The 13,875-nt window shown below is 42.2% G+C and overlaps 1 non-coding gene across 1 annotated transcript; it reads left to right on the plus strand.

Moving 5' to 3' along the window:
- Window positions 1-12,068: 12,068 nt before the first annotated feature.
- Window positions 12,069-12,139, plus strand: trnag-gcc (transfer RNA glycine (anticodon GCC)). The gene has a single exon. It is a non-coding gene; the product is annotated as a tRNA-Gly (tRNA).
- The last annotated feature ends 1,736 nt before the right edge of the window (window positions 12,140-13,875 follow it).

The following is a 13,875-nucleotide window of genomic DNA, read 5'->3' on the forward strand; positions in this document are numbered from 1 at the left end:
TCCCTGTCACGCGGGGAGGAAGTGATAAGGTAAAGGAACCATGGTTTACGAAATAAATTGTATCTCTTGTTAAGCAGAAGAAGGAGGCTTATATGATGTTGCGATGAGATAGTTCAGATGAGGCAATGGAGAGTTACAGAGTAGCTAGGAAGGATTTAAAGAGAGAGTTAAGAAGAGCAAGGAGGGGATATGAGCAGTCTTTAGCCGGAAGAATAAAGGAGAACCCTAAAGCTTTCTATAGGCATGTGAAGAATAAAAAGATGACTAGGGTAGGAATAGGGCCAGTCAAAGACAGAAGTGAGAAGTTGTGTGTGCACCCTGTGGAGATCGGAGAGGTGCTAAACAAATATTCCTATCTGTTTACACTCAGGAAAAGGAGAATATTGTAGAGGAGAAGACTGAGACACAGGCTATTAGACTAGAAAGGATTGAGGTTAGTAAGGAGGAGGTGTTATCAATTCGAGAATGTCTGAAAGTAGATAAGCCCCCTGGGCTGGTTGGAATTTTTCCAAGGGTTTTCTGGGAAGCTAAGGATGAGATAGCGGAACCTTTGAGTTGTCATTGTTGACAGGTTTAGTACCAGACGACTGGAGAATTGCAAATGTTGTGCCATTGTTCAAGAAGGGCAGTAGAAATGATCCAGGTAATTATAGGCCAGTGAACCTTATGGCTGTTGTAGGACAAGTTTTGGAAAGGATTATAAGTGATAGGATTTATAATCGTCTAGCATGCAACAATCTGATTGGAGATAGTCAACATGGTTTCACCAAGGGCAGGTCATGTCTCACAAGCCTCATTGAGTTTTTTTGAGAGGGTGACCAAGCACATGGATGAGGGTAGGGCAGTTGACATGGTATACATGGACTTCAGTGAAATTTTTGATAAGTTTCCATGTGATAGGCCATTGGAGAAAATGCGGAGGCATTAGATTAAGAGTAATTTAGCAGTTTGGATTTGAAACTAGCTTTCTGAAAGAAGGCAGCGAGTAGTGGTTAATGGAGTCCAGTTATGAGTGGTGTGCCACAGGATCTGTTTTGGGACCATTGCTGTTTGTCATTTTTATAAATGACTTGGACACAGGCATAAATGGATGGGTTAGTAAATTTGCAGATGACACTAAAGTCGGTGGAATGGTGGACAGTGTAATAGAACATTGCAGGTTGCAGGGGGACTTGGATTCACTGCAGAATTAGGCTGAGAGGTGGGCAAATCAAGTTCAATGCAGATAAATGTGAAGTGATCCACTTTGGGAAGAATAACAGGAAGGTGGAATACTGGGACAATGGAAAGATTCTTGGTAGTGTGGATGTACAATACATGTACACAGATCCCTGAAAGTTGCCATCCAGGTTGATAGTGCTGTTAAGAAAGCATACGGTGTGTTAGGTTTTATTGGTAGAGGAATTGAGTTCCGGAGTCGTGATGTCATAATGCAACTGTGCATAAAGCTAGTGCAGCCTCACTTGGAGTACTGTGTATAGTTCTGATCATCCCATTACAGGAAGGATGTGGAAGCATTGGAAAAGGTGCAAAGGAGATTTACCAGGATGTTGCCTGGTCTGGAGCAGAGGTCTAATGAGGAAAGGCTGAGAGACTTGGGTCTGTTCTCATTAGAGAAAAGAAAACATAGAGGGGTTTTAATAGTGACACACAAGATTATCGGAGAATTAGATAGGGTAGCCAGTGACAGTCTTTTTTCTAAGATGATGACATTGGTTTGTATGAGGGGGCATAGATGAAAATTGAGGGGTGATAGATTTAAGACAGATGTCAGAGGCAGGTTCTTTACTCAGAGAGTGGTAAGGGTATGGAATGCCCTGCCTGCCAATATAGTTAACTCAGTTACATTAGGGGCATTTAAACACGATGATTATGAGATAGTGTAGGGGGATGGGCTTAGATTAGTCAGTGCAACATTGAGGGATCAAGGGCCTATTCTGCGCTGTATTGTTTTATGTTCTATGTAAAGGCTGTCCTGTTACTGAAAGTAACACCAATACCTTATCCCCAATTGCAAAATTGCAAATTTATGATTTCTTATTTGCTTCTTGTTTCATTCTATGCTGTGATTCTTTTAAATACTGTGCAGCCAACTCTGCAGCTCTATTTAATCATTCTCTAAAATTTGACACACCCTCCAAATGGCTGGTCTCTGAATTCTGACTTATTATTTTCTCCCTAATCAATTTTAACAGTCCTTTTACTTCATGCCCAAAAACTAATTCAAATTGACTGAATTCGATCGATTTATTTGCTACATCACTGATCGCAAAAAGCACAAACGGAACTCTCTTATCCCAATCACCGAGAAAATCCTGACCATAAGCCTTGAACGTGGTCTTTGGTGCTTGATGCCCATCTCTCTTGTGCTCCCTGCAATTCTGGATGGTACGTAGTAGATTTGAATAGCTTATACCCAGGTTATCCATAAATTCCTTGAACAGTTTGGATGTGAAATTTGCTCCTTGATCTCATGAGATCTCTATTGGTAGTCTGTATCTAGTAAAAAAAATTGAAGTAATTCTTCTACAGTCCTTTTAGTTGTGATGTTGCATAATGCTATTGCCTCTGGAAATCTACTCGAGACATCCATTGTTGTTATAAATACTTATTCACACTTTTTGTTTGAGGTAGGAGACATATACAATCAATCAAGACTCTTGTGAAAGCTTTCTCAAATGCTGGAATAGGTACTAAAGGTGCAGGTTTTATTACTGCCTGTGGTTTTCTGTATAACTGACATGTATGCCACATCTGGCAAAATTCAACTACATCATTGTGTAGTTCAGCCCAGTAAAAATGTCTTTGCATTTTACTCTGTGTTTTCCTCACTCCTAAATGACCTCCAAGTGGTAGCTCATGCGCCACTTGCAGCACCTCATTTCTATATCCTACTGGCAAAACAATTTGATGAATCTCTGCCCATTTCTCAACTAGTTGAATGTGTGATGATCTCCATTTCCTCATTAAAACAACATTTGGTAAGCAATAACACACAAGGATGAATTCATTCTCCTCTGAATATGCCTTTTGATACAACTGTTTTAACTTCTCATCTTTCTGCTGTAACTCAATAAGCTTAGCAGAGCTAAAGATAATTAATTGCATGTTTACCTATTTGCTCCTGCTCTGCCCCACTTAATCTGATCAAATAAAGTCTCAGATAAAGCTATGTCAGCTTCCTTGCCTGTAGCTTTTAGATCTCTCCTGCTTCAACCTGTGCCTCTGTGATCTTGTGATCACACAATCTGGGAAAATTTCTGAATAAAGATCCTTCATTTCTTCAGTTGCCTGAGTCTCCGCTGGTTTTTCAACCAGAGTAGGCAGCGCACCTATGGGTTTGTCCAGTACTCCTACCACAAATTCTCTACTCTTCTCTGGACTATCGAGCCTTACTTTACATAACTGATCACTTTTTGTCTCATCATGAATTACTATTACCAGTATCTTTTATACCAATAATCTCTGAGAAGTACATATCTCCTCACCTTTCAGTATTACAGACTGAGAGGATCCTGGGTCCCTTAATATTGTAATCTTTTTACCTGCTATTCCTGGCCTATGTGAATAAACTTTGCCCTTGCAGGTATATTTTTTTAAGCAGATCTGGTACTTCCTCATTAATCAATCTGTGATCATCTTGTACACTCTGAGGCAGTTGTCTAACTTCCCTTGTGCTTTCTGTTACTCATCCAACAAAACTCCCGGGCTTGTCTGGTTTTCCTGCATCTGACTTTCTCCTAGCTCACCAAAACTGTGAATTTGTGTGGCCCACTTTATTACAATGAAAACACCAGAGTTTTTAAAAACTTCTTTGTCCCCCTCAAGGGTTTCTTTGTTACCCTGTGGTAAGTTATCCTTATGATCTTCCCTTTCCACATAAAGATTTCTCTTTGTCCCAGTTTCTAACACTCATGGACTGAATTTCATTCTGGAAGCCAAACCATGTTTTATGAACCAGCTCATGATCATCAGTTACTTCCGCTGCTCACCTTGTTATTTTAACTACGCCAGGCAGTGAATTTTTGAATTCCTCCAAAATTATTACCTCTCTAAAGGCATCATAGATTTGTTTGATTTTAAAACTCTTATCCATCTATCAAAATTACCCTGTGTGACCCTTTCAAACTCAATATTGGTTTGACCTGGGTTCCTCTTTAGATCCCTGAAACGTTGTCTGTAGGCTTCTGGTACAAACTCATATGCACTTAAAATGGCTTTTTGCACCTCCTCATACTCCCCAGATACCTCCTCTGATAGTGATGCGAGTACCTCACTCGTCCTACGTACAAGTTTCGTTTGGATCAACAAAACCCACATTGCCACTGGCCACTGCATTTGTATAGGCACCTTTTCAAATGAGATGAAAAAGGCTTCCACATCCTTCTCATCAAATTTAGGCAATGCATGAACATAGTTAATCAGATTCTCACTGGGCTTCTGACTACCAGGGGCTTGCTCATCCTCGCTCTCTTCCTCACTGAGCCTACCCTCAACCTTTATCTCCAGCCTTTAAGCTGACTTACCTTTTTAAGTGTCCATTTTTGAAGTTCAAATGCTCTCTCTTTTTCCCTCTCTTCTGCTGCCCTCTTGTTTTCCCTCTCTCATGCTTTTAGTCGTAATTCAAACTGTTTCATTTCTGCTGTCATTTCCTTATCTCTCGCCTCTAACTCAAGCCGCTTCATTTGCAATTGGATTCTTGCCATCTCTATAGATTCTGATGGATCCTCCACAATTTTAAACACTGAGCTACTGCTGTAATTATCTCTCCTTTCCTCACAGAAGCAGGCAGGTCCAATCCCAGCTTCCCTGCTCATTCCTGCAGCTTGGTCTTATTAACCTTTTTCAAAACTTCCAAAGTCACCACATCCACTTCCAGAAACCTTTTGGTGACTGAAAGAGCCCTTACTATCCCAAGCTTTGTCTACACAACCAACCCAACATCTGACACAGAGACACTAGCACCTACCACTCACTGTTTGAAATCCCGCAAAGAGCCCCCAGTCTCTTATGGACTGGGCCAGACCACTCAAAACATTTTTGAGCAGGCAACCCCGACCATAACTTTGTAATTTGTTCTGGTAAGTGAACAGTGAAAATTACCTGGAGTAAGTTAGCTAGGTTGAGTAACAGATTTGAAAACAGATAAAAATTTGCTCCAAATTATACAATGAAACAAAAAGAATAGAATAAAGATCCCCTACATAACTCAGTCTCTCCAAACTAGACTAAATCATGCTGTTCCGAATATACTCAACAGTCCCAATAAGCAAAGCCCCTTAAAACACAGTAAAAATGAGTTCTCATGACTTCAGGAAGTGAATTTTTGAACCCCTAGCTAAGTGCCAATTTGTGAAGTTCGAGTTCCCTCTCTTTCTGCCTTTCCTCTCCCTCCATTTTTGTCTGTTCTGTTTTTCATCCTAATTCAGACCGTTTCATTTCTGTTGCCTTTCCTTGTATTCTTCCTGGAACTCAAGATGCTCCATCGTCAATTGAATTTTAGCCATTTCTAAAGATTCTGATGGGATTTCCATCAAATGTAAATGCTGAGCTATTGCTGTGAAAAACACTCCTTTCCTTATGGAAGGAGACAGCTCCCGCTCTAGCTTGTCTGCTAACTCCAGCAGCTTGGCTTTCATCACCTTTTGCAAAACCCCTGGAGTCACTTCTTCTACCCCCCAAAAAACGCCTGGTGACTGAAAGAGCCATTGCTATCCCAGGCACTGTTGAAACCAAACAAATTCAACACCCAGAACAAAAGACACTAACACCAACCACTCGCTGCCTTCGAGTCCAGCAACCCTAATCCCAATTTGGATCTACAGAACAAATCCTGGATGAGCCCCCAGTCTGTTAAGGACCAGGCCAGACTCCCTCCAAACATTTCAACAAAGTCGCCCAGACCCTAACTTTGCTCACTGCTTTAAGCAATTGTAAGGTGGCTACTCCAGGAGGGAGGCACGTGGTCAAACCACTCAGTTTTAAACGAAACAGAATTTATTTACAAATAAAATGAAATGAAATGTGAACAAAAGAGAATAAAATACTGATAACTTAACCTCTCCAAAAACCCAACATATCATCCCAGCTATTCCAAATAGTTGCCACAATCCCAATAAACATCCTTTAGCACAAAAGGTAAACTCAAACACAAGGTCTTACAGGAGTGATGTCAGCAAGCAAGGAGGATCAGTCTGGGCCTTCGGTTTTGTCCAGCAGCTTTTACAACTGTCTGACTGCTTTCAGTGAACAGCCAGACCAGGGATGAGCTGAGCTGGGAGAACTGGCCACACCCCTTTCATTGTCCAAGTGTTTCTTTTTTAACGTGAAAGCCTTTTGCCTGAGGGAGGGTCAGTTGGTGATAAACAAACTGGCCCTAAAACCCATCCAAGCCCAGACTTTTTAGAACTTGTGTTTCTAAAATCTCCTGAAAAAACCACAATGACAACATAACCTTGTGAAAGGAGTAGCATCATCACAACAGTGCTGTACAGTCATGAAGGGAGTGAGTACAGATCCCATCATGTCTCAGAGCATCTGGCTATTCCTGGATAAGGATACCTTCTGAGCACTACTGTTCAAGCAGGTGAAGTCCTGAAGGACACGACTGTCAGACTGTGTCTGCTACAGATAACAGGGGAATGGAAAAGAGATAAACATCTATGGGACCACACCCTCACCAATCTCTGTGTCGCAGATATAACAAGCCAGGAGTGTGCTGGTGTGAGTGATCACCACACAAGTCATATCTTCACATTGATGATACATTCTATGATACTGAGTGTCACTACCAGTGTGCTAAAGAGGACAGAATTTGAAGAAATCTAACAAGTGCAAAGTGGGCATTTCTGGTGTACTTCCACAAAGTGTTCCTCCTCACCTGGCATTTTCCTCAAGTACGATGAGATGAAGAGTACTGTAGAGCATTCCAGAAACATCTCCAGGTATATTGAAAAATGAGGCATTAACCTGACCAATCAGCAACCCAGGACGACTTTGTTTCAGACAGTGGAAGCAGCATGCAATAGACAGAGTGAAGCAGGTCAGTCCAGGTCAGTAACAGATCAGTACGAAACTCTGCCCACCTGCTATATCTTGCCAGTAATGGTGATACAAATTGAACAACAAACAGGAGGAAGAGATTCCAAATCCTGGGACTTTAGGGCAAATATCGTTGCTGAAACATTTCCAACAGCCTTCAGCCACAAGTTCAGAGGAAATGATCAATCTCATTTTCCATCAGAGGTGCCCAGCATCACAGACACTAGACCTTCAGTCAGTTTGACTCATTCCATGTTATATCTAGTAACAGCAAAGGCAGTGGTCCCTGAATAGTACTGAAGGGTTGTGCTCCAGAATTAGTTACATCACAAGCTCCAGACCTGCTCCAGTCCTGCCACTGCCCCAGCAATGTGGAAAATTGCCCAGTTAGGTATCGTGTACAAAAAGCAGATCACATTCAACCTGACCAATTGCAGCTGCATCTGTCTACTCCTAATCATTAACAAAGTCAACAGTGCTGTCAAGTGGCACTTGCTCAGCAATAACCTGCTCCCTGATGCTCAGTTTGAGGGGAATAGGAAGTTGGACTGTAGAATTCACTGCTTCTGGCCTGCTCTTGCAGTCAGAGTATTTGTCTTTTCCCGGGAACCTTGTTACATTGGGGCATGGACTGAATAATATGTGAACATCTTCTATCCTTGCCTTATAATGGAAGAAAGCCATTATTAAAGAAACTAAATATGATTAGGCTGATGCTACTGTTATGGAAACATTTTCTTGCTGTAAATCTTATAGTGATATGGACTCAGACATTTCCAGCTCAGAAGGAGACAATTTGGCTCATGGTTCCCATGTTAGACACAAAGGGCTGACTATATTAATCCTATTTTCCAGCTTTTGACACAGAGGTATGACACTCTAGTTGAATAGAAATTGTTAAATCATTCATGAGCATCGCTGGAGACCGGTAATTTTATTGCCCGTACCGACATGCCTTTGAGAAGGTAACAGTGAGTTACCTTCTTGAACCATCGCAGTCCATCTGCTATAGGTAGATCCAGAATGGCCTTAAGGAGGGAATTCCAGGATTTTGAACCAGCGACAGTGAAGGAATGGCACTATATTTCCAAGTCAGGATGTTGAGTTGGTTGGTGGGGACCATGCAGTTGCTGATATATCTGCTGCCCTTGTCCTTCGAGATGGAAGTGATTGTGGGTTTGGAAGGTGTTGTCTCAGGACCTTTAGTGAATATCTGCAGTGGATCTTGCAGATTGTACTCACTGCTACCACTGAGCATTGGAGATGGAGTGGGTGGACACTTGTGCATGTGGTGCCAATCAAGGGGGCTGCTTAATTCCAGATGGCATCAAGATTCTTGAGTGTTGTTGGAAATGCACCCATTCAGGCAAGTGGGGAGTATTCCATGACATTCCAGACTTGTGTGTTATAGATAATGGACAGGCTTTGAGGTGAGTTACTTGTCTCAGCATTCCTATATGTTAACCTGCTCTTGTAGTCACTGTATTGATATGGTAAGTCCAGTTGAGTATTCAAGTCAATGGCAGCTGCTATGAAGCTTATAATGAGAAATTCAATGATTGGAGCATCATTGAACTTAAAGGGATGGTGATTAGATCACCTATTATTGTGTATGTTCATTATGTGGCATTTATGTGGTGTGAACGTTACTTGATGCTTGTCAGATATTGTCCAGATGTTGTTCCCTTTGAACATGGACTGCTTCAGTACCTGAGGAATCACAAATAGTGCTTGACATTGTGCAATTCCTGGTAAACGCCACCACTTCTGACCTTACCATGGAAGGAAGGTCATTGATAAGGTAGCTGAAGCTAGTTGGGCCTGGGACTCTACTCTGAGGAACACATTCAATGATGTCATGGAGCTTAGGTGATTCACTCCTACAACCACAGCCATCATCCGATATGTCAGGTATGACTGCAACCATTGGAAAGTTTGCACTGCTATGACACATTGATCCCAGTTGTGCTCGGGCTCCTTGGTTCCCCACTTGGTCAAGTGCAGACTTGACGTTAAGGGCTGTCACTCCCACTTTGCCTCTAGAATTCAACTCCTTTGCCCATGTGTGAAGCAGGGCTGCAAAGAGATCAGGAGCTGAGTGGCCCTGATGGAACTTAAACTGGGCATCACTGAGGAGGTGTTGTTCAATAGCATCATCACTTTACTGATGACCAAGAATAGACTGAGAAGGTGGTAATTGGCTGGGTAGGATTATCCTGATTTTTGTTTACATGATGTACTTGGGAAATTGTCCACATTGTCAAGTAGATGCCAGTTTTGAAACTCCACTGGAAAAGCTTGTTTAGGAGAGTGACAAGTTCTGGATGACAAGTTTTCAGTATTATTTCTAGCCAATAGTCTTGCTATGTCTGTGTTTCTAACTGTTTCTTAATATTGTGTAGAGTTGATCAAATTGGCATTAGTGATGGTGGAGACCACTGCAGGAGGCTGCAAATGGATGACTTCTGGCTGAAGGTTGCTGTGAATGCTTCATCCTTATTTTTTGCAAAGATGTGCAGGGCCCTTCCATCATTGAGGATAGTGATAGTGGAGCTGCCTCCTCCATTAAGTTGTTTAATACTCCTTCACATTCATGGCTAAACGTGGCACAACGGCAAAGCTTACATCTGACTTATTCATCGATGCGCAGTCTTGAATTGTTAGATCTATAAAAATGTTGTGGGAAAAGGTGCTTAAATACTAGTGCCATATTACACAGCAGTGAAATCATGTGGATCTTGTTATGTTTTGTTGTGCTGGATATGATGTGCCCTTGCCAGGTTTGATTTCAGCAAGGGATTTGCAATGCAGGCTGGGTGGCCAGTAAAACCCATTCCTTGCCTATCTTGTATCAGTGTATTTCAAACCAGACAGGCCTCCTGGATATGTTTGACCGTTACATGGCATACTACATGTGATGTTCTAATATAAAGGTGTCCGCCACATATTGAGTTACTTTCTACATGTAATCGGGTCAATTATACAGCAACATCAATGATATACACAGAAACCGGACTATATATTTTGCGAATAAACTTCAAAACATTGGACGCAACAAAACCTGGCTCTCTGTGGTATATGTTACATAGGCTAACATATAGAAAAGTGTATCACTCCCTCCCTGTGGTGCTAATTTCCCCACATCCTGCCTAAATCCCTGGATTTACCTTCCTTGAGAATCCATGGGGCTATCTTGCGAAGCTTGACTGGAGTCCAAGCAGCTGGATATCCATTCCGATTGGTTGGTCGCTCTTTTGGGTGGGAATTTCACACAATGATGGGCCGCAGCTCCACTAAGTTCTCGTATGCAAACAAAAATGAGGAAAAAGTGTTGGAGAAAACTCAATAGGTCTGCAACATTGGTGGAGAGAAAAGCAGAGTTAACGTTTCAAAATCTGAAGAGCCAGAAGATTTGAAATGTTAATTCTACTTTCTGTCTACAGATGCTGCCAGACCTGCTGAGTTTCTCCAGCAATTTCTGTTTTTGTTTTGCATTGTCAGCATCTACAGTTCTTTGTCTAAATTCTGGGTTAGCTTGCCTGAAGCTCTGTAGCTGTGCTGAAAATGTGTTGCTGGTTAAAGCACAGCAGGTCAGGCAGCATCCAAGGAACAGGAAATTCGACGTTTCGGGCCAGAGCCCTTCATCAGGAATGAGGAGAGTGTACCAGGCAGGCTAAGATAAAACGTAGGGAGGAGGGACTTGGGGGAGGGGTGATGGAGATGTGATAGGTGGAAGGAGGTCAAGGTGAGGGTGATAGGCCGGAGTGGGGTGGGGGCGGAGAGGTCAGGAAGAAGATTGCAGGTTAGGAGGGCGGTGCTGAGTTCGAGGGAATCGACTGAGACAAGGTGGGGGGAGGGGAAATGAGGAAACTGGAGAAATCTGAGTTCATCCCTTGTGGTTGGAGGGTTCCCAGGCGGAAGATGAGGCGCTCATCCTCCAACCGTGGTGTTGTTATGTTCTGGCGATGGAGGAGTCCAAGGACCTGCATGTCCTCGGTGGAGTGGGAGGGAGAGTAAAAGTGTTGAGCCAAGGGGTGGTTGGGTTGGTTGGTCCGGGGGTCCCAGAGGTGTTCCGCAAGTAGGCGGCCCGTCTCCCCAATATAGAGGAGTCCCAGAGATGTCCCACAGCTCTGTAGCTGTGACCAGGATTCTAACCCACCAGTTGGCTCTCTGGCCATTTTCTTTCGGTGGTGGGTGGCTAAGCCACCTGCCCCAACTGCCATCCTTCCCAGAATGCTCTGGCTCACATTAACATAGAGTAGGAGGAGTCACACTTTAGGTTGAAAATCCTGGAGTCCCATCAGGAGTATTTTATTCATCTTTCCATTTGGCTCACAGACTGATACATTATTTCTCAGCGTACAACCTTGACTGTGGTGTCTTGGGATTTAATTGCTGCCAATTACTTTCGATACTTATATAAGAGTAATGATTTGGAGAAGCCGGTGTTGGACTGGTGTGGACAAAGTTAAAAATCACACAACACCAGGTTATAGTCCAACAGGTTTAATTGGAAGCATTAGTTTTCAGAGCGCTGCTCCTTCATCAGGTGGTAAGGAGCGAGGCTCCGAAAGCTGGTGTGCTTCTAATTAAACCTGTTGGACTATAACCTGATGTTGTGTGATTTTTAATGTTGTATAAGAGTATAATGCGTCCACAGACAAAGCGTTAGGTGCAGCAGTGTATAATTGAAACATGTTCCAAAATACAAGTTATCATCTTAAGGTAAGCCACAATCGAGATGGGCACGGGACCATGCATGAATACGTAATGTGTATTGTACCAGTGCTAGAAGAGTAAAATTTGAATTGTGCTTAAAAATGAGGTTTCCAGGATTTCAGGAAGGTTTGGGTTTAATGGTAAATTTTTGTTCCGACTTATTGAGTAAAAGGGAAAAGTATAGAGTAAAAGTAAAATGCAGCATATTCAGTTAACAGTGATTTCACAAAATAACAAAACATCATGTGAAGAAAAATCTCCTCGATTAAATTATTCAGTGAGTGCAAAGGCATTGATTCACATCTGTTGCATTGGTGGTTCAGTGGTAAAATTCTCGCCTGCCACGCGGGAGGCCCGGGTTCGATTCCCGGCCAATGCAGTTGGCTTATTGCCTATTTTACTCACTCCGAAATACTAACTTCCTTCAACAAAAATTCTTCTTCTGCACTTTTTATACATTTCACGAAATCCCAAATATTCTGCTCATGTTTTTACCATTTTACTACAGCGAGTTTTCAAAACCTGCTTCATAAAAGTCCTGTTCTTTTCATCTCACTTCAGCAGTTCCATCCCTACTCTTAAAAACTGCAAAATCACCGCTTCATCATTCTTACAACCATCAGACTATCAACTCTCGCAAATACTCTCCAGTCGTCAGCTTTTACACGGTGTTTACTTGAATCACATTACTTATTTCGTAACATTAAGACAACGTTTACATAGCTGGTGTCTCCATCTTTTTTTTAAAATCCAACTCAGCTGTGACACATGTGGGAAGCAAATGGGATGAATTAACCCATTCATAACGTACTTTTCAGAAAAGTAGACTAATAGCTTTCACCATGTATCCTGCATAAGAGTCTGGACATACACTGAGAAAGTGAATGCCATTTAAAAACACTGAGCAAAATTGGGTGAAATCATTCATTGACACATCTTGTCTTGACAAACTAATATCAAGCAGTCGACTCTTATTTTACTTTGGAGAAGGTTGGGTGCATTACATTACTAAACAGAGGCTGCTGAAGAACAAGGTCTTTAAAGATAACTGTTTATTCACATTCTAATATATGCACGTAGACCAAGGACACTGGCCTAGGTAGCATGGTGGCTCAGTGGTTAGCACTACTACCACACAGCACCAGAGTCTCAGGTTCAATCCTGCCCTCAGGTGAGTGCTTGTGTGGGATTTGCATGTCCTGTCTGTGTGGGTTTCCTTCCCCAGTCCAAAGATGTGTATGATAAATTGCCCATTGCAATAGTCAGATGGGGATGGGTAACTCTGTGGTGTGTTGGTGTAGACTGCTTTGGCCATAGGGCCTGTTTCCATCCTATAAGTAAGAAATCTCATCTAATCATTGCTGTTCTCTTAGGCCCTCCCTCATCATGTGGTCTATAACATTGTTCCTGATCCAGCTCCCTATTTACAATTGGTTAATTCTTTACACAGTCATTGCCTCTTCTCAATATTCACATCATCCATCATTTCCTCCAAACTCTCCATTTCAAGGCTGTGGTGTTTTCACAAATCTACTTGATTGGATGTGAAGTTTCCTTATTGATGGCTCAGTTCTCTAAGATTTTGTTTTCCCAGAGTTTATGAGCACTCCTGATGACTCTCAAAAATGGTAACTCTTTGATCTCAAAGATTTGTTGCCACTTCCAGCACAGAAGGGTGGGTCAGGTGGGTGTCATTCACCCCTTTGTATCCACATCAGTCTACAATGATTGACTACACTAATCCCATGTTCTGGTTTTTGGTCTATAGCCCTGGAGATTCCAAAGAAATGCAAGCAGATATTGAAATACTGATCAATTGTTATGAGAGTTTCTGACTCAACTATACTTTCAGGCAATGACCTCTAGATTCTCACCTCCCTCTAGATGGTAAAAAAAAAGACTTCTCCACTTCCCTCTCCTCCTTTTATAACGTTTACCTTAATCTATGCCCACTTGCTATTAACCCCTCCACTAAAGGGAGGGAAGTGTCCTCCTATCCACCCTATCTCTGCCTCTCATCACCTTATATACCTCTATCCGATCCCTTCTCAACCTTCCCTGTCCAAGGATAACAGTTCTCCCTCGAGTCTTTCAGACACAGATTGCTCAGGAAAT

The sequence above is a fragment of the Hemiscyllium ocellatum genome, chromosome 1, assembly GCF_020745735.1.
Source record: "Hemiscyllium ocellatum isolate sHemOce1 chromosome 1, sHemOce1.pat.X.cur, whole genome shotgun sequence".
Taxonomy (NCBI): domain Eukaryota; kingdom Metazoa; phylum Chordata; class Chondrichthyes; order Orectolobiformes; family Hemiscylliidae; genus Hemiscyllium; species Hemiscyllium ocellatum.